This window comes from Fringilla coelebs, assembly GCF_963513975.1.
Source record: "Fringilla coelebs genome assembly, chromosome: 14".
Lineage (NCBI taxonomy): Eukaryota > Metazoa > Chordata > Aves > Passeriformes > Fringillidae > Fringilla > Fringilla coelebs.
The window spans coordinates 5476938-5498799 of NC_140040.1; the positions used below are offsets into that span (position 1 = coordinate 5476938).

At 40.2% G+C, this 21862-nt stretch overlaps 1 protein-coding gene across 1 annotated transcript in view; it reads left to right on the forward strand.

Moving 5' to 3' along the window:
* MAF (MAF bZIP transcription factor) overlaps window positions 1–21862 on the forward strand; it is a 61397-nt gene that overhangs the window by 12886 nt on the left and 26649 nt on the right. The window lies entirely within an intron of this gene.

Genomic DNA, 21862 nt, shown 5'->3' on the forward strand with positions numbered 1-21862 from the left:
TTTTCTTCAAATGCTAGTGTTCAGACATCAGCTATGGGGATTAAGGATGGGTCTTCTGAAGATCTCCTTCAGATCTTGATGAAAATCATGAGTCCGTGTTAGATGACTTCAGTACTCACAAATTACAATAGAGTTTAATTCACAGCACTGCTTTCCTCTGGAAATTCATGTTCGTTCAATCTGTCAACATTGACTAAAAAATATGCTGCTAATGAAAATGTGGGAATTAAAACTTTCAATCCCTTCCCCTGCTAGATTCAAACAGGCACTTTCTTTTTTTTTCCTGTGGAATCTGACTTTTATTGACCTTGACTATAAAAATACTAAGTGGGTTAAATGAGCACCAAGGTTGCAATGACAGATTCCTGTGTGAATTTTTTTATGAAACCTCCTATTTTAGTTAAGAACACAGCCTGCTGTACAGCCTGCCACGCTTTGATCAACGGTTAAGTGCTGTTAGAAACAGCTGAATTTTATTAGCTCATGGAATTAAGTTTGTTTAAATAATAGATTTATTTTTTATCTTTTAAAAGAAATGTAAATAATAAGGTAAAATAATAGATTTCTTTGTTAATTTTGAAAATAAATTTAAGTAACAGATTTATTATTTAAGATTTAAGTGAGGATGGGGAGGATGTAACTGGTGCTGTAGCCTGTACATTAAATGGAACTGAGAGGAGTTTTTGGTGCTGTATGGGCTGTAGGAATAGGTTTCTCAAGGAGCACTACAGGACCTTTATTTTAAGCCTGATGCTCTTTTTACTTCCCTGAGGAGCACCCTGGATAGGGTTTTGCCTGCATTGCAATTTTTTTTCTGTTTTTCACCACTGTAAATGAGAGGGAAGCCAGATCACTTGTTTTTTTTTTGTGAAAACTTAGAGTGCAATATGCTTTTTTTGCAAGAATAGAGCCAAGTTGCTATCAGCTGAAGTAAATACATGAAGTGCGTATTTTAATTGCAAAGGTGCAGCACTTGTTTCATAAACTCTCTCCTAGGGAAACATTTCTAATTTCAATAATCCCATAGGAAAATCTGCCACACTTCCTGTAATTCATATATGTGACTATTAGATTTATATAAATTAGTGATATTTATTCTTTTTATCCATATAATAAAAAAGGAAATCTTTTTCCCTTATCAGCACTTGAGATCTCAAGACTTGCTTAGCCTGCTGTTCTCTGGGACAATTCCTTGTGTCTTCCCTCAGTATTTTGTGGTTGTATTTTCACATATTATAGACAAAAAACCCCACAAAACAACGAGCAGCAAAATCTGTTAGTTTTAAGCAAATAGCTCTTGAGTCTTGGAAGAGTTAACAAACTTTTACGGCAAGGTTCAGGCAGTTCTGACCCCTATGGTAATATTTCATCTAAGGTTACTGTTGGGAGAGAAATCAAATTTCAGCTGTGAACATGATTGACAGGTGAAAGCAAGAGAGAGAAAGACATCTGGTCAGATGGGGAATTTGGGCAGGAGAAGGACAATTCAGGGAAGTGTCTCTGTGATATTAGGAATAATAAGCTTAGATATGAAAACTCCGATCCTCCACGCTGTCTGGAGGAGAGCTCACTTGATATTCATGGAGGTGGCTTGGTTGGGGGAATTTAAGACTGTACATTTATAGTAGTGGACAGTAGTCTCCATGGTCTGACTTACTAACTTGGCTCCTTTGAAGGAATTATGTTATTTCTGGCAAACTTTAAGGATTTCAGGGCCATTTATTTAATGACTGTGACAGGAGTATTTGGTGGTTGCTGGTTAAGAGGTTCTCACCATGATGTCCCTGGCAGGTCAGGCAGCAGCAGGGGTGGTAGAGGCCAGTACTGGTGTCACTCCATGTCCTCCCACTTCTGACAGCTTTCAGAGTAAGCACTGCAGGATGAATTCTGTGTTTATGATATATACTGTTATACCAGCAACAAAATTAGTTGCTACCTCATAAAATACCACTAATGGTCCATTGTGATGTTTTACAAAGCAACTGTTACTTTGCAAGGGCTATGTTTTGTCTTATTCCAGCTCCCAGCAGCACCAGCTAGCATGGCTTACAATACATACATAACCCCAGGTGTGTTTCACTGTGCTTCAGTGTATTTTATTTGGTACAGAAAAGCTTTTTCGTCCTCCAATGTCATGGAACCTATAAGAATAAAATATCCCTGTATTTCCTGATCAGCATGATGATGTTGGAAAGTGGAATTTACTTCTGACATAAAAAATGTAGCCAGATTTTTTCTTAAAAAGGGCAAGAAAAAAATCTGGGTTTTTTTAAATTGCTCGGTGTAACAATGTTTCAGTTTTCAAAGAGGGTCTGAAGGACCTTTTTAGAGCTCCAAGGGTGGGATGAGGCAATGATGGACCCTGGGATCTAAATTGCATCCTACCTACATCCCAGGTGAGAGGAGAAATCCTGGGTGGGCTTCTGGCCTCACTGAAACCTTTGGTAAAATCACCCTTTAATTCCTGGGGCCCACACTTCCACCACAAAGGAATATCTACAGGGGAGGTTGTGTAATAAAAAGCAAAATCTGAACTTATACGGAGATAGCTGAGCTGTGAATTCCCAGGATGGATGCTCTTATTTGGGAGTAAGGGTGGATTTTCCCCTTCCCTAGTACAGTTAAGCTGCTTTCAAAATAAATTAACCAGGAAAATCCACTCTTATTCTGGAGTAGGAGTGTCCACCCAGGCAATGGCTAGCACTGCAGTATAGTTTATTTCCTAATTTCCCCATATGGATGAGACCTAAACTAAGGGGAGAATAAGGAGCAGTAAAGAACAGAAATGTATTTTCTGTTCCTTTTCCAGTTTGCCTCTAAGACTTTTCACACAGGGGAAATCATGGCGCTCTGAAAATACACATTTACTTACTTTTCACTGCTATTCCTGCATTTGCACATGCATTTTTAAAAGAGATTTGTGTTTTGTGCAAGACCTTTTGCATTCTCATACTATTCACGTGTATTTTTGATGTGCAGTTGAGTCTGCCTGTTCATGACATCATTTCTTTTTTCATGGCCATGGACTGGGATATCAAACTACCCAACTTCACTGCAAATTAGATCTTGTTTTTATTCCTGGACTGTACATCTGATAAAATTGAAAATTAAAGCTAAGAACTGTAAAAACAATCAAATTTCTTTGTGCATGAGCAAGTTATTTTTAACTTTACGTTGTTGAATTAACACTCCCTGTAAAATGTCTTTATTTTCCAAGGCTGATAGCAAGATAACTTCCATGAAATATTATTGGCAAACTTCCCACAGCAGTCAATGGGAGCCTTGTATGTATTTTTCAAGCAGATGTGCTGTATTAAGCCTAAATGAGAATCTTTTTTTATCAAATGGGATGCAGTATGTTATTCTTGATTAAAAAATTCAGAGTAACCTCACCCCCTCCCTTTCCTCCCCCCAAACATATTTAGTACAATTTACAGATCATTTTGCATAGGTAAAAAATAAGTTTTTGAGTGTTTATAAAAAGCAGGATTTTACTATGCCTCAAATGTCTTTCTAGCTCATTCCTATGAATTTGAAGTATGAAAATGTCTCAAATCGTTATGAGTGAAGAGAAAGTATATGCCATATGTAACAGCTTTTACTCCCCTAAAATTCCCAGGCAAGTCAATTTAATACTTTTCCCTGTGTTTAAAGTAAGCTCTAAAATATTTTCTGGTGATGTAGCTCTTGCTGTTGTTTAGGTCTAATAAAGGATTTTAAGTGCAAAAAAAAAAAAAAGTAATATTTTTAACATCTCTCCTGGGTTTTCTAATTTGTGCCGCTTACCAAATGATTCGCACTGTACCAAAATACAGGAGATTGATGAGACAGGAAAAGTACTGATTTAACATCCCACATATAAAATTACTTCTCAGGCTCCACATATAGTCACAATGTTTAGAGAGTGAAGAAAACGGGAGTTGGGAGTCACAGTCTGACTCACTTGTGAGACTTTGACCCACTTATTTGATTCTAGATTCAGCAAAATACTGAAGCACTTTAAACTTGTTATCTGAGGTTTCTTCTAAAGGTCTGTTACCGTTGATCTCTTTATATCTCAGTTTACACAGTTATAAACCTAGATAATTAATTCTTACCTTCTAGGCTTTTGTGGGAGTTAAAAAATAGCTGTAATGTTCCTTGAAGCCCTTTAATGAAAACTGGTTTATTGAAGTACTTGTCATTTACCTTGCTTCATACTCTGGGATGAGAAATCACTGGTGTTGCCCAGGTCCCACGCACCATTTCTACTTGGATGGGAATTCAGCCTTATGAGTTCACTGGGCCAGGATTACAAAGATCAGGTGCTTTGGGAGCAGGTCATTTTCTGAATCACACATAACTTTACCCTGATTTTGAACGTGGCAAAATGTAGGCAAAATCAGTTATGCGCCCCATCTCTCTTAAAGACAATATATCTTTAATACCTCTATGTACAGAATAGCTCCTGTGCACCTGCAAGGCATGCAGAGGTCACACTGTCCTTGTAATTCCTCCCCTTCCTGCCATTACCTTTTTTTCCCAAGGTTTGAGCCATTATCATTCAGCAGTTGTGCAGCTTTTCTTTTCTTCCATCCCCAAATTATTATTGTTTCCCTCCTACCTTCTACCCCTCCTGAACCATAATGGAGTCCTCAGCTGTAAATTTGCTAACTATAAAGATTTTTGCTTGAAATGTTTTGAAAACGCTGTGAGAAAAAAAAAAAAGAAAAAGAAAAGAAAGCCTATGAACAACACGCTGTGCCATGCTCTAGCATTGCACTTCTATGGGAAAGATAATAAAGATATTAGCACTCATATAATTTCAGATAGGAAATGAAACCAGACATGAAAGAAACACTAGCTCCAGCTGTTGAGTGGGAATCAAACTAGCTATGGGAATTACAGGTATTGTCACCGGAGACAGCCTGACTTCTGAGAAATGACCTCAGGTGTAGGAGCTTGCTGTGGCCCCTTGCAGATATTAACACCTAATTAACAATCTGCGAGAGCATCCTACATCTTAATCACCAGTGAGGTGAGAATGACAATCACAAGGAGGAGAAGGAGAAGGGAAATGGTAATTTTTCCTCTGCACGCATCATCTAATAACCATGGTTATTCAGATGCAGCTAAATGCGATTTCCTTTTAGTCATTTCTGTCTATTGGAAGGCACAGTAAGTTCATTTGCTAGCAGGTAGGCAGCGGAGGTGAGAATTGAATTGATCTGAGATACTCTGAAAAATTGACCCTGAGGTCATTCCTAGTTTAAATTGGGAAGTAAGGCTGAGCTCATGTCTTCCCTTTCTTCTCTCCCCTCTCCCTATTCCCCCTCTTTTTGTGTTTTCAGGCATATTAGTCTGTACGGCATAATTACTTAAACATACTCTGATGGTGGGGAACCTTGTTCCCTCAAAGTTAATCAAAATAAAGAGAGCTTTTGTTAGCAGTGATAGGTAATTAAATCTCGGCTCGGCATTGTGCAGGGCCTTTGTGCCGGGTTATTGACGGCAGAGCCGCGCTCCCTGGCCCTTCTGTGGCAGCACGGCCTGGAGCAGGCACCAAGATTCAGGCCCAGGCTAAATTTAGGAAAGGGGGTGTGAAGGCCGGGAATCTTAACGGGCCCAGGCTGTAAAGGAGAGGGGTGCATGGCAGCACATCCTGAGTCTCCCAGTGGAAGGGCGATTTCCCTTGGAAAATCCTCCTCCATCCTCTAGTGGAAGGGAGAGGTGCACGTTTTAAAGAGGAGAAAATCAGGGGTGGCAATTCTGCAATCTTCTGCCTGTGGTTTTAGCCAGCAACAGCTGTAAGTGTGGATAGGAGCAACCTACTAACCCAATTTCAGCTCCAGTGTAAACACCTAGGGCCAAATTCTGCTTCCTATTACCTGGTGCAAATGCTCAGGAGCATGGGGGAGCTGATGGGGAGGCTCTGGGCTTAGTCCCATACCAGAGGGCTGGTGTTAGTAAAAAGCAAGAAAGAAAGTAAAACAAAGACCAGATTTACTTGGTGCCACCAAAGCCAAGGCAGGAGTAACCCCTCTGGGATCTGTGGTGATGCTCCAGCTTGCCTCTGGATCACTTGGGCAGGATCCAATGGAGTTGTCGTGTAATGCCTTTTAATGGATGCTTTTATGTGTGCTTCCAAACAGCTTCCACTTTCAAACATCTTTACAAGAGAGTTAAAACAAAAGGCAGGCAGGGAATGAGGAATAAGCTCATCAGTACATTTGTAGTCCTCATTCTGCAGAAGCACTACCCATGGCACTCCCTTGCTGAGCACAGGATCAAACTCTTTCCATATTACTTGGACCCAAATTATATTCTAATAAGGAGAGAGTGACAAAGTGAAGACAGCATTATATTAACCACTCAGCTTCCGTGGAAACTCCCATCATTTTCTTTCCCATGACAAGAGATAATCTCTGTGTTTTTTGTTATGCTCACTTCTTTGACTCCTTTAGCTTTGTTTTCATGTGTTGGCCTTGCACTAAAAAATATAACTTGACATCTTGTGTCTTCTCAGCTAAAAAGGTATCAGTTCCTGGACTTAATGTCAGCTGTACCCAGATCAAAGGCAAGAAACATAAAAGTTGACATATATTATTTATTTCATGGTTTACATCAATGATGCTTCCCCCTATCCTTTTTTGTTATTATTGCTGATGTTTTGCTCATAATGTTGCGCTCACTTCTCAAAAGTGTTTGTCCCCTACAGACAAATATTCATATTAATGTAATCCATCAGCAGCTAACAAATGCCAGCTCACTTCAGCATTTTCCACACATCCAAAAATCCCATTGTTTTTGCAGGACTTGGGTGTGCAAAGAATGCAGGATCGGGCCCAGGGCTGGAATTTGGGAGCTGGAGACTTTTTCCCTCAGCCCCTGCAATGCCCGGGTTGGCTGGAGCAGCCTGGGGCACTGGAGCAGGGAGTGGGAGACTCTGCATTCCCTCTCTGCATTGTGAGCTGCTGCAGAGGCGAGACTAATGTCAGGCTTTGAGGGGAGTGAGAGCTCTAAACACACTTTTTTTTTTTTTCCCAGTAGTTTGGGGTTTTTCCCCCTCTACCTTTCCCCATCTTTCTTGTTTGCCTACAGAGTCCTGAGTGAGTACAGGGTCTGTCTTACATCTGTGTCCAGAAAACCACCTGAGATCAGTCAGAAATGCTGCTCCAACCTGTGCTTCCATCTGACTACACCATTTAGTGTAAAACTTTCATTTTTTTCTCTCTTTGTCAACAATTGTGGCAGGTTTTACTTCCTGAGTTACAGAACCAGCTGAAATGCTGAGTATGATCTTGCCCCCTACCCTCCCACGAGCTATTTTTTTTCTGCAATGAAAATAATAATGCTTGAGAACCATCCTTGACTTTTTTTGTTTTGTTTTGTTTTCTTTTGTTTAGTTTGGTTTTATTTTAAAGCTTGCTGACAATTGTCAAATGTTCATTGTAGCAAAGAAGTCCTGGGAGGGTCTGGCCCTGCTGCACAGCCGGCAGAACTAATTTCCTCCTTGGAGCTCAGCTATTCAGCCAATGTGTGTCCCTTTACTATTTCTTTAAAATTTAATTGGGATCAGGCAATCAAGTATCTCCAAATTTTTTGCCTCTTCAGGCTGCAATAAAGCCACTTATAATTTATAATCAAAGTTTGGTATCATTAAACTAAACTGTAAAACCTACTTCAGGGCTTCAGTCGTAAAATAAGTATACGATAAATATTGCAGTGGGGCCTGAGTAGCACAGCTCTAACAACAGCACGTGAATGAATACACACACACATATTTCACACTTCTTTCATTTTATTTTTTTTTTTAGTTTGTCTGCATACGTTTAGTTCCAGAGGTAAGAAAGATGTAAATAATAGATAACTGCCATGTATTCTTTCTTGGAATGATTGAAGCTAAGATAGATTTATAGCCCAAGTAGTTAATTTAAATGCAAAATGAAGTGTTAATTCATTAAAGTCATTTATGCATCAACATTATTTTTATGTCTTTATTTATATTTTCCTGTAATATGCAGCAATGTAGTATTCATCCTGGGGTTTTTTCTGTCTGTTGACTGTACTGCTCCTTTGCTTAGATTTTTTTCTAACAAGGCAGCTCATTTAGAAAGAAATGTTTATGTGAAGTGCTTGTCAGTTGGCATTTTTACTAGTGTGCTAACCCAAAGGTAAAATATAAAGGCACGTCTTTTCCTTGCTGGCTTGTTGCTACTAGAAGGGTTCCTCCCTTGTTAGCTTGATAAATAATTTTACTAGCGGGAATCTGCTGAATTTTTATGCTTGCTGTCTATTTTCTGCTTGCTGCAAATAAATTCCAGCACTCAGAGGGCACTAAAACTCCAAACACATGGTATTTTCCCATTTTGTTGCTGGTTGCCCTGAAATATTTATTTCATCTTGTATTTTTAATTAAATCTTTATTTTTAAAAAGTGTAGCAAAAATCCCTAAAGTTATACAATTATTTCCAAATTAATATTTTAGTCTGAATTGTGTTTAATATAAAATCTTGAGTTTAAATAACACATTATCACAGGTACACTAAATGGGTAGTGTTAAATCAGTCATCACTCCAACTACCTAATGGTTTTCAGATTAAGTGCAAGGATTATTTATTGATATAGTATCCATTTAAGCATTTCTTGCAATTTATTATATAGTTTTAGTTTTCTCAGTTTTCAATCAAGAGAGTTAATTTAATTTGCCACATAAAAATTCAAATTTGGCAAGAGAACGCACAAAAAAGCTTTAGATTACGGGTTGTCACGGCATGTATGGCAGAAAAAAGTTTGCAAGTAAATAAACTGGGAAGGCTAAAGTGGGAGAGCAATAGGTTCATGTTTTTACTTTTTTTTTTTTTTTAAGATTTATGCATTTTAAAATTTAATTTAATTCAAGGAGACAAAAGTCAAACCCAAAATTCTCCCCTTCCTCCCCATAGCAAATTCTGCTCGTCAGAGTGTGTCTGTCACACATCTGGAGCCTCGGTGCTCCTTGCAGCACATCCCCACTCAGTGTCCCACGTGCCTCATTCTGGGGGCTCTGCAGCCTCGCATGGATTCGGGAGCTGCTTCTTGCAAGGCTTTCCTTCAGCAGATCTGCCCAGGGCCAGCTCCTCCTGCCATGCCCGTGGGTGCTGCTGTCAGGGGAACAGATCACTTTGCTTCCAACAGCATCCCTCGCTGTGGGTCCTGTGGAGCTGTCCCATCTCTTCCCAAAGTTGCAGGGATGCAGCTAGCATCGATTCCTTACACACCTGCAATACAGGGAAAGGACCTGGATGCAGGCTGGGGCTGCTGCCTGTCCCATGCCCACCCCATCCCTTCCAAGAGAGGGGATGCAGGGCAGCCAAGCAGCAGGCCCTGTTCAGACTTTCCCTCAAACAGCAGAAGGACAAGTATCTTTGAAGATGGCAGGGAAATTAACACAAAATTTTAGAATTATTTGCATATTTTTAGAACAATTTATCTAAAAGCAGCCCTCGAACTTTGGCCCAAATTCTTGCATTCCTACACCAACCACCCTCCCATTCATTTGCTTATTTCCATAAGAATTAGGTGATGTAGCTGAGCAGTGCAAGCACATGCTGCTGCCTGGCTGCCCTGCAGACATCAGCCTTTTCACTTACATGAGCACATCCCAAATCAAGTAATTGGCTGGTGGGAAGAACTGATACACCAGCCCTGAGCAGGTAAAGGAAAAGCTTGGGCAGTGGGGCAAATTACCCTTGGGGGCTCAGCCATATAAAATCATAAGTGAAACAGGGTTGTGAGGAATCTCAGGAGGTGATGTAATCCATCCTTTTGCCATGAGGCAGGGTTACATTATCCCTGATGGATATTTGCATAACCTGTTGTTTAAGCCCTCCATGGAGAGTGTGACACCTCCGTGGAGTCTCCCTGGCAGACCTTCACCACCATCCCTTCTCAAAAGCATCTCTCCTTGTCTAACCCACAGCTCAGGTCCCTCATGTCCCCACACCAAGGACAGCCCATTCCTTTCCTCTTTGCTCTCACCCTTTGCATATTTGAAGGCTGTTGTTATGGCTTGCAGCAGTGTCCTTTTCTCTAGACTAAACAGCCCCACGTTTTCTAGTCTTTCTTCATAGGTTATGGTCATGACATTGTTATTTAATATCTTGTCTGAAGAGTCTGCATACAGTAAACTTGCTGGAATTCAATTTACCTGTGTTGAAAAGGACTGTGAGGATGCTGCCTGGAGGCTTTACAGCATCTGAAAGAGGAATAATTTAATTCTCACTCTGATATTCTGTCTTTTGCAGGGTGGAGGGTACAGAGCATTTCTTTACCTGGGAGTGTTAACTGCAGCCTCCCCATGAATTTACCCTGGTAACAGGAATATTGTAGTGCAATGTGCAGCCAGAGTGTAATGACAGGCTTCAGGAAACATGTTTTAACATTTTATAATTTTACATATGAAAGTAAGAATGGGAGATAGGATTCCGCCTCTGTGGTTGTAGGTTACACCTTGGGGTGTTCAAGGTGCTGCATGCATAATCTGTCCCACAGATTTCATGAATTTCAAAAGCAGCTGAGCAGCTACAGCCACCTGCACACCACCTTTCCCTCTGCTGGTATTACTGCTCATTTTGGGTAGATCAGATTTTCCATTGTGACAGAAGGAAGTTTGCCCCAAAATGCCACAGATGAAGGTGAACCAAAGAGGATTTCTTGGCCATCTGGGTGGACTTTGTTCTTGGCTCTAAGTTGCTTTTTTAAAAGTTGGAAAATATATTTTGTGCTTTTTCAGTGAAGATTCTCTTTGCTCCTTGGAAAAAAAAAAAGAGCAAAAACAGAACCCTCTAATTCTCTTTCTCTCATTGACTTCCAGTTTATTGCCTGGGAGGTTGGTGGGTAGATATGCTGGAGCAAACCAAAAGTATTTACTTGTAAGTAAATATTCCCCAGGGACTTTTCTTCTCAGATGTGCTGGCACAAATTGCTCGGCAGTGGGATTAATCTGCATGGCAGAATACCAGGCAGCATCTCCTGGAGGTGGATTTAAGTTTTGTACGATTTTGGCTTCCTAACTGAAGGCTTAACCAAACCTTGAAAAGTGATAACGGATGTACACACGCTGCCACCTCACTAAGACAGACCAGGTGCCACTTCTGGAGGTAAAATTTGACAGATTTTTAAGAGTGATAGTTGGTGTATTCATACTCATAATATACTTTTATGAGGGGAAGATAAGAATTTCCATTTATGATACAATTATCTCTTTCTTCTTTGAGGTTCTACCTCTGCTTTGCATTGTATACATTCCCTTTCTTATAAAACTGCTTTGGACACCCATATGCCCCCAGTGATCACCTCATCAACTTAAAAAGTTGTCACATCTAAAAGTATGACCTTTCTGTACACAATGAGAGTGTATGCAGAATCAGGGAAAGTGGCAATCAAATCAAGTAAATATTTTACAGTAAGTATGTTCTGGTTCTAAGGGAAGATCTTGTTGAGAAAGAACAAGATCTTGTATTCACAGAACTCTGTTATGTAGAAAGCAAAATGAGAGTGACCTTGCTGAGCCATTGGCTCAAGTCATAGATGTAGCAGCAGAAGAGAAAATATATGCTTCCTTCCTTAAAGAATGGAGTTAGGGACCAGTTCTTACCATGGGAAAGAAGAGAGAGGGAAATGTATTGTCTTCCTTTCAGTGGTTCATTTTTCTTTGCAAAGTGATTAATGCATTACTATAGCGAATTTATTGTATAGCCTGATTACCATTGCCTAATAAATCTAAACAACTGTGACTGTCATGGTGATAAGGCTGGCATGATTTTGTCTCTCTTAAAAAAGGTTTATAAGTTAAGCTTAACTTTTAGCTTTCTGTATTTCTGGGATAAAATTTATTTTGGCCATTACAGCTCTATCTGTTTGAAACTGCACCAAAAGGAAATAAGTTTTTCAAAAGGACAGTATATTATAGGAAGAGTTTTACCTTCACTCAATTTGCAAAAGAAAGTGAACATCAGCATTAAAATGGAAATGAAGTTCAGGAGAAAATAATAACTCAGTTGTTTAAAAAAGGTTTTAACATTTAAAAGGGACTTTGCAAATATCAAGGATGGACAACCCAATTAAATTAACTGCATTACAGTCACAGCCGTTAACACCTCGGGCTCAGCTTTTCTCAGGCTACTGGAGTTTGCTGAGGGCTTGTCTATGCCTGGATGAGAGACTTGCAGGGAGCTGCAGGAAGAAGGGCTTGTGGTAATGAGAGCCATTTTCTTTGAACCACAGGGAAAGCGGTGCTCCACAATTGGTGCTGTGGCTGTGCTGAACCAGAGACTGGGCAAGTGCTGGGTTGGGACAGGTCTCTTGGGCACACAGGCACATCCCACTGCCCATGCTCCACTCTGTCACTTCAAACATGGAGATAATTTGTTTCTTTCTTTATCCTTCCTTCTCTCCCTGAACATGTGTGAAAGAGCTCTGCACCTCTGTGCTGCAGTGGTTCACAACTGTTCTAGCAGAATGCTGTGGTAAGCATCACTCTTGTGAGAACACCCAACCTTTGGAGGGTGTGATGTGGAAAGAGATCAAGTTACCAAGTACAAGGATGTCCATTTAGACCCATCTTTTCCCATCAGCCATAAGGAACCAGTGCAGGGCAATAGCAGGGTGTGTTAGTGGCAGGGAATCTTCTGGGTTTTCTAGTCTTTCCCTCTCCCCGGCTCCTGCCCACCACCATGTCTCACAGTCTCTCTCTCAGAGCAGCACCAGCTGCTTTTGCAGAAGTAGAGATCACTTGGGCATTTTTGTACATCTTGGTCCACCATTGCTTTGTCTTCCTCCAGGTCTTCTGCACAAAACCTGGGACCAAGGCAGAGAATGTGGCCTATTTAGTTGGTAGAAAACTCAGGTGTCGCCTGAGCTCTAAGTCGTAAACTGCGAATTGCTTCCAAAAAGGTGCAGCTAAAATTTCTTGCAGAGTTGTGTGAATTTTGTAGCATAAAGAAAGACCAGGAAAAGATCATGAACCTTCCTACAGCCTTCAGCCACTCTGGGAGACCTTTCACTTTCCATTGACACCATTCCCACTGACAGTCATCAGTGATGTTTGATTTGGAGTGGCAATACTGGAGTTTGGGTCTGGGGACATGAATTGAATATCTCAAAAACATCAAGACTTGCGTGTAGGGCTAGCAGTAGCTGCTAGTTTATATTAAAAAAAAAATTGAAGGTCTTTTCATGATTTTCAGCCCCTGAACTCCTGGTATTTTTTCCTTCTTTCACGTTTTTCCTCAGTTACATTGTAGATTATCTTGATGCCAGTAGAGTTCAAAAGGTCTCTATTAAGATATGAATTACTTCATTCAGGAATACAGAAAGAAAAAAAAAAGAAGTTACTTGGTACAATCTGGTACAATCAAGTATCATGAAAGGGGAAAAAAAAGCCTTAAGCTTTTGCATAGGCTTTCAAGGGCTCAAAGGCTTCTTTTTTTCCCTGGGTATGTTGAACATCTTGAAAATAAACCAGGGTGTTTCAAAAGAGAAGATAGATGTGTCTGTTCAAATAGGCATTGCATTTCGAATTGGTGCCTCTGGTTGTTAAACAGAATCCTTGTTTAACGTCCTCATTAAGAACTGTGACTTGCCACCAGTTTTATGAAGATTAAGTCATTTACTTTTAAAGTAAATTAAAGCAAATTTCTCTGTGGTGACAAGTCAATAAAACAATGGAAGGCTCAAGTTTTTCAATCAACCAACATCTGTTCCTTGTTTTCCTCTCAATGTAGATGCCCTGTGTGCAGCAATAGGTGAGCACGGTGAGAGCCAATGGCTGTAATGGTGGGGGGATTGTTCTGGATATTTTTTGTGGGTGGTACGGGTTGGATTTGGGTGTTTTTGCTTGTTTCTTTGTTTGCTTGTTTGTTTCAACACGATGTTTGCTGAACACTATAAGCTCTGTCCACTTTTGGAAAGGGTAATTTTGTAGTTTCCTGTGGCAGCACGTTCAGAGCTCCAGTGACACGCGAGCGGTGACAGCTGATGGCTCCGACGCTGCATTTCTCTGCTGGAAGCACAGTAAGCTTTGCAGGGTAGTGTAAGTGGTAAACCACTTCTTGGAAACACAGTCAGCACAAATGAGATCCCATCTTTTGTCCGAGCCACCCACACCAGCAGCAGACACCTCCAGAGCAGAGGGATGTTCTCTGAGCTGTGGTGGGAACTAGGTTGTATAAAAACCTCACTGAAACCACTTCCATGGTGTAGCCACACGTAACCTCTTTGTCTTGAAACGTTGTCTCAGAGAGAAGCCAGCAGCTGAAACCCAAGCCATCAGGTCCATTTTACATTTCAACAAGTGCAGGATGCAAACAGTGCCGTGTCTGTTTTAAGGGTTCTGGAGGGTTTGGCATTTGCTGGTGTGAGAACTGGCTCCCTGCTGTGTGAAACGTTCACATGTGGATTTGTGCTGTGTGGGAAATGCTGGCAGAGTGGAAAAGAGAGGGGAAGCTCTGCTGGGAAAGTAAGAGGGGGCTGACTATTATTCACTTGGGGCATAAGTCTTTTCCTAATTCCTCTTGAGAGGGTAGTTTGTCTTGGACAGCATAGCATTGACTTTTGGAATGGTTGAAGAGGACAGGAAGTCATTACTGGGTTCATATGAAAATTAGAGAGCTCAAGATATTTCAAAAAATGTCAGCGAACATCCAGAGGCCATTACTGCTCTCACCCTTTGACATCTGCCTGCTCACTCACATGTGGTAATGGACCCCATCTTCTGAGGTGTAGGTATGTCCTTTATCTCATGGTGTCTTCTTCTGAGCCCTCAGGTTGAAGACATTTGGTGGGAATGGTTTGCCCTCATTCAGACCTTTATGGGGCCAGGAAATAGGCAGCTCTACTTTATGCGAAATGAGTAATTGGGTTTCACCAAATTCAAGGTGCCTGGCTGTGGGAAACAGGCAACTTCTGCTTTGTTAGTTTTTCTAGAAAAGAATTAACATTTTTTTTGCATGCTTCTGTTATGCTACACTAGATTTTAACATACAGGAGCACATAGATTTATTGAGCAGTTCTGAAATCAGTTTTGTCCAAAGGATGAATAATATAATTACCATAATTAAAAACACAAAAAACTCCAACCAACCAATCAACCAACCAGAACTGAAACCCAAAACTTGGTGAGTTTTGGATGATAAAAGAAATGGTAACATTTAATCCATCCCAAGAATGTTTTGGTAATTGCTGCCTATTTTCAGTTTAATAACTGAATATGGGAAAGTATAAATTTAAATAGCTTTCTCTGCTTTCTCATAAAAAAATTATTTCTTTCACATAAAGAGATGCTGTACTCAGTCAAAGGATGAAGCAGATGAGTCAACCAGCCAAGATGCAGCTTTCTGGGGTCTGAGCTGTCATGACCTGGGGTACCTGCTCAACACCTCTTTTCCATGGTTTCAGTGGGCTTTGGAAGGATCTGTGATCATCATGCTTGGACTCATGATATGCAGGAGATGTACATCCAAAGGCAATGCACAGATGCAGCTTGGTAGGAAAAGTGTTTTCTGGGAGCACTGACCCACGGTGATCTGCAGCCAGCACAGGGAAGGAGCCTGCTGTGGGAAGGGTCAGGGACAACTACAGGAACAGCTCCCAGTGGGGACATCTTGGCAGCTTCTTGCACCAGGGCTTTGGCAGTACTGAGGTCAGATCTTTTTAAGGAAGCTCATTTAAAACGGAGAGACTCCTTTTAATTTTTTAAGTGTCATGGTGGTTTTATTTTTTTAAGTGTCACGGTGGTTTTATTTTTTTAAGTGTCATGGTGGTTTTTAGATGTCAAGAGAAACCAAGAGGATCAGGCCATTCAGGGGCAGCTTCCTTCCTTATGTGGATGATTGATAGAGATGAATTTCCAAGTGCAGCACAGATTGATCTTAATGCAGAGCTCTGTGTTCCACCTAAGGCCAGCAGCCCCAGTTCCTGCCATGAAGTGTCCTGTGAAAGGTCAGAAAGGAGATCTCCCTATATTGTAACAACAAAGCATCATAGCAACAGCTGCCAGGTTTTTACTGCATACTACCTGTTTTACTACTACTATTTTCTTTATTTGGCAGGGCCAGAGGTGGGACATATATCCTCACTTTGACCCCGGCGTCTCCAAGTCATATTCCTCTCTATCTCTTCCCTTCTTCTTACTTTTAGTCATGTAGATAGAAGGAAACTGGGTAAAAACCTCTGAGTCAGCCCTGCCCATTGCACACTGCTCCTTCCATTTCTCCTTTCAGGATTAAATCAGACTTTCACCAAACTCAGTGAAAAATCTTCTTTTGACTTTGGTGGTGGTTGTTCTGAACTCTTATCAAAGCCATAGAAGTGTCTTAAAGTACAAGTAGGTATCTCTCAAAGGCAGCCCTGTTTTGTGAGCATCTCCTGCTGCCTGAGGAACACTCTTCATTTCTCTGGAGTTCAGGGGGAGGGTTGGTGCTCAACTCCTCCTGGGAGCTGCTCAACCCTGGGCAGGATGGGACCATTTGCGGGGCTAATTCTGAAATCCATTCATGTACCTGTTTGAATTCCCTGATCATATAATTTACCTAGAGATCTGCTTAGAGGTGAGTGTGAAATAAAAGTGCTTTGCACTTCCTGGGTGTCTTTCATCTTCCCAAATATTTATTAAATAGCCCTCAAAACAGCCCTGTGAGGCAGATAAGAGATGGATGGATATGGTTCCCTTCACACACCAGTGGAACCCAGCAGCTGCCTGGCTCTGTAAAACAACCCTACCCCCAGTTTGGGGCAGATTAGGAAGTGGATAACAAACATGTATCTTGTTAAGGGTGCAGAGGGAATTTAGTTAAGTAAAATTTAATTACCTGTACTGGAGCTTGGCCAGAAAGTCGAGGCTCACCCCCCTCCTCTCATTGCTTTCACTGTGGAGTCTGTAGCTCCATCAGGTTCTCATCCTGTTTGAAGTTTGATCTTGCACCTGGTTCTGGCTTGAGTGGATGTTGAACTCGGACCAGAGAGCCCTTTCTGGAACTCTGCCCCTGTCTTTTTCGCACAAAGATTTGGCCCTGTGTCTTTTTTCCTGACAAAGTTTTTACATTGAGATTCCCTCTCTGATATTCCCAGGGCACTTAGAGATGCACAGCATGAATTCTCTTTTGTTTGCCTTTGCAGTGTGTAACTCTAGAGCAAAAAAATGTTGAAGCTAGAATTCAAAATTTCCCTATTTTGTGTTAATGCTTTTTATTAAATCTCCTGGCTCTCTTTAAAGCTTCACAGATAGCAATTTATTGTAAAGCTACATTTACTGTATTTTATGTCCAGTGTAATTGCTTGTTTCATCTAATTCAGATTATACTGGCACATAAGAAAGACTATCCCAAGATAAGAAGAGATGAATTATTAATCAAGAAAGTTTTGGAATTAAGATTTTAAATGTACATTTCAGATATATGTGTAACATTTAGAAACAGATCTGAAAAGACTTGTGTGATGTGCTTTAATCAAATTTGAAAAGAAAATAACCAATGCATCAAATGTTAGAAAGGAATTGACCAATAAGTCAAATCTGGAAATGGAAGTGATGGATAAATCAGGTTTAAAAGAGCAGACAACCAATATGTCAAGTGCACAGTGTGTTTATTAAAGTAAGGAATTGTTTGGGTGTGAATGAATCTGTGTGCAACAATCATGCAATTAAACGCCTGAAATCCTTCAATAGCAAATTATATGTGTACACAGACACATGTGCCTCTATACATGTACACAAAATAAGCACATGTATTCTTTTGCAGGGCTTTCAGCCACACTAACAGCATATGATAGTCTAGGTGATTTCAGTTTGAAATGTCTCCATTTCAATATTCTCATGTAACTGGACCTGAACACCTCATGTTTCCAGCTCTTTTATAAATAGTAATAGTTAGTACAGCCCAGATTTTAAAAATGATGGCACATGCCTTGTTCTGAAAGCTTTCTGCTTTTGTTTTCTGATTCTAATTGTTCACTAGCAACAACACAAACTCCTTTGGCTAATTCAAAGTATTTTGATAGACAGCTTGGGCTCAAAGCATATTTTCAAGATCAAGACTATAAAAATCTCACTATGGAAAAATCATCATTTGCCTCACTGACTTTGATTTACATCTGTGTTACAGAGCCATGAAATTTAAAATAAGATGATCTAAATTGTCCTATAATAATGTGGGCATGAACGTATACTCCTGGTGGCAGAGTTTCCCTGTCACTATACCAAATGAAATCTAGTTTTTAGTGCCAATCAGTTAGGCATCATTAACCCTTTAAGAATGGCATTAGCATTCTCACAAAGCTTTTCATCATGTAACAAATGTTTTCAAACTAAACTTCTCGAGGTCAAAGAATCCAAGCCAGAAAGATTTAGGACCTTTTTGTCCTCTGCAATATTATGTATACACTCTTCATCATACCAAATAGAAATTATTAGCAGTGGTTTTTAAAAGCTTGCAAAAATGTAGTATTTGAGTTAAAAAGCAGTCCTTCATAAGCTGTCCCCATGTGCTCCTCCCCCTCATCCCTTTTTTGCTGTATAGTAGAAAAATTGCTCTGTACATGCATCCTCCAGGATCCAGAAATGAAAATTGCTTTGCATTTGCTATTACATTATGGTGCTCTCCATTCCGGCTTTTTTTTTTTCTCAGTTCATGTTGTTCTTTTTGCAATAAGTGTATGTTTGAATTGAATTGAAGAGTAGCATATTAAAGAACTGGTTTTCATAGCTGTTTATGTCCTTTCATCCAAAGAAGTGTGAGAAAAGCAATCAAGGCTTCAGATTGACATGCTAAAGCAAGAACTATCAGAAAAAGCATCTTGCCGTTGGAGTCAGGAATATTTGCATACCCAGTGTGTGTGTATTAGATCAGACCAAACCGAGGTATTTATAGAACCAGCTTCAGCCTGTGGTCAGGCCCATAATGAACAACTGATTTAGTTTCAGGTAAAGTAATTATTAATCTGTTCCCCCCAACTTTATGCCTCTGAATGTGTCAAAATGTAGCATCTATAACCCTGACTCAGTGTATTATTCAGACTTTCCATCACTTTGTTTTTCAGCAGATGGCATCTGGGTGACTTGCAGTCTTATGAGTGGGATTTATGAAGTGAAATAGAGAAGCTTAAAAAGTAATTGCAGAGACAGGAGGAAAAATTAGAAATTAATATCACTGTAGGAAATGGAAGCAGCCTCATATGGAAGTGAAATTCTCAACTGGTAGCTTTTACATCAAAAGTGGTGTTTGATTTGTATTTATTGCAGTATAAATAATGTGATGCAGGCAGTAGTATTGTATTGAGTAATTTCTCTTGCAGATATTTGGGATGAATTTCCCATGAAAGACAAGTGAGTAGGGAACTGTAAGACTGCTACTCCTCTGCTTACAGAGAGCACTGCATCTTTCAGCTGGGATTTTGAGAAAGATGCTGCCTGTGCAGTTCAAGTAAAACATCCTGTATTTTTTGGCTTGAAATAGCCCACGTTAAGGTTTTGCTGATGAATCGATGTGGCCCATGGAACGACCTGAATTACTCACTGAGACAATGTGAATGTGTGTGAACTCAGGCTGGGTAAACAGTTTTAAGGGAAGGATGAGAACTCAGAAAATCTAGAGTACAGTTCACATGAGTGGCTGAAAGAAATGTTTGAATGCTATTGATGAATTTAAGCAATATTTATAATAGATTTGCACAGCAGCAGTGGTACAGAGAGTAATTTTCTCTGCAAAAGGGGTAGTGGTAGCATAAGGGATCAACATCATGGGTTAAATCATCTGCACTGCTGAAATTCAGAAGAAATAAATGCAACATTTTGCTTAGGAGACAGTTTAAATAGCAACTTTCCTTCTCTGAGGTGCCTATCCAGTATGAATCCCATGTCACCAGTGAATAGAAATTCATGGCCAGCTCCAGGTAATCTGTGCTTAGAGTCCTACAGAAATTCCCAAGGGAATATGTTAATCTGGACTTGCTGTATGTGTGTTGTCACTGTGGTGCAGTCATGATTTTGAAAGAAAGCATGGATATGATGGGTGATTTGTTCTTTCACTGCTAGCTCTGAGGGTTTTTTGGACGAAAATCCTCATGTAAGTACAAAATTAACTTGATCTCCAGCCTCTCTGATTTGAGTCAGACTCAGCTGTATGTGCCTAAGTTTGGACTTAACACTTTAATGAATCAAGATCTAAATTCACATCTTCCTAAGACTAATGCTCAGGAATGAAGAGGTTATTTGTCTATCCTAGTGGAATCCTTTTTGGTGTAACACATTTGACAGCTCTATGTAAATTCACAGTGGTGTATGAAATACTTTTCCCCATCATATACTGTCTTTGTCACTACCGTCTCTTAACCTTTCTCTCAGTAGAAAAGAATATTTAGAAAAGCACACTTGAAAAATGGGTGCTAAAAACTTACTGCCCAAAAACATAGAAATTGTTTTAACTACACCTTTTTGAGGCTTAAGGAACTTCAAAAAGAAATTTGGAATCATAAAAAAATACTGAAGGTATTCCTTTTTTGTTGTTGTTGTTGCTTGAAAAATGAAAGTAATGGCTTCAAAATGTGTGCACTGAAGAGAGGCTTTTGTTCTGACAGCTTGTACATCAAATTTCAGCATTAGTGGGTTTGAAATGGTAAAAGTTAGAATTTGATAAAACATGCTTTTGGGGGTCCTTTCTTGAAAAGATTCCTGCATGAAATATGAATCCAGAAGAAAATAATGGAAATAGAGAGGATGTTTTTAGCTGTACAGAACTGTTAAGAAAATAATAGTGCAAGATGTGCTTTGAGATAATGGCAGGAATTTTGCAGTTGTATTGTCACTGTCAAAATCAGCCTATTTGCTGCAGTTCTATAGTGTTTAGGCACAGGAAAACATAGAATTTTGACCCTTTCCCAGCACAAAAAAGAATAGTTTTGGAGTTTGATTAGTTTCTTCTTTCTTCAGATTTCCATTTTTGTACTCTTTCTACATTTCTCAAGCACTGTGACAACACCTGATAAAATGTAAAAGGTTTTTTAAAGTGTTTTTGGAAGTTTTCCATGATATTTTACATTAGTGAAATTAAATACATTGCCATCAAGAAGCAGAACTGAAAGATACTTTTCCCATATTAGCTGTTATCGTGCAGGTCCTGTGTCCCAGGGTCTGGGACAGTGCATCTGTGGGATTCCAGCCAGAGAAGCAGGTTTGGATTTGCACACGAGCAATTTCTTGTGAAAAAGCAGTGCCTGAACATGGCTGAGGAGAATGTGGTTGAGGCTTGAAAATTTGGGGCAGGTATTTTGAGAAGCAGAGCTGTGATGCTCAGCAAGGAGCATGGGGCTGGAGTGGGGATAAGGGGCAGCCCTGCTGGGAGCTGGGAAAGCTCTTCTGACTGGCACTGAACACCTGGGTGGGACCAAGGTCAGCAGACATTCCCCTCCCTCACCTCAGGTTAAAAAGAAGGTGTAAAGAAAGTAAACCTGCTCTCCCTTCCAGGATATTCCAATCTGATGGGTTGGGTCCTTCCCAAAGAAGGAAAGAACAGAGCCTGAATTTCAGGGAGGAGATGGAAGGGGCTGGAGCTGTCGAGGTGATATCCATATCCCCTTCTTCTCAAAGAGCTTAGCAAAACAAAATAGAGAAAGAAAAGCCTCCAGCAGCAGGGAGTGAACGGCTGGAATTTCCTTAATATTAGCTGAGCTTTAGGCAGCAAGCCTTAATGTGGAGAATTATTTTTAATTAATAGCTTTTCCCCTACTTTGGGGCTCAGCGGGAGGATCTTTGCATTGCACGAGGAGGGGAGATAGGAGCAGTCCTGGTTTTGTAACTGGTAACTATTTCAGGCCAGCTGCATTGCCTGGAATAACTTTGTATTCAGAAAAA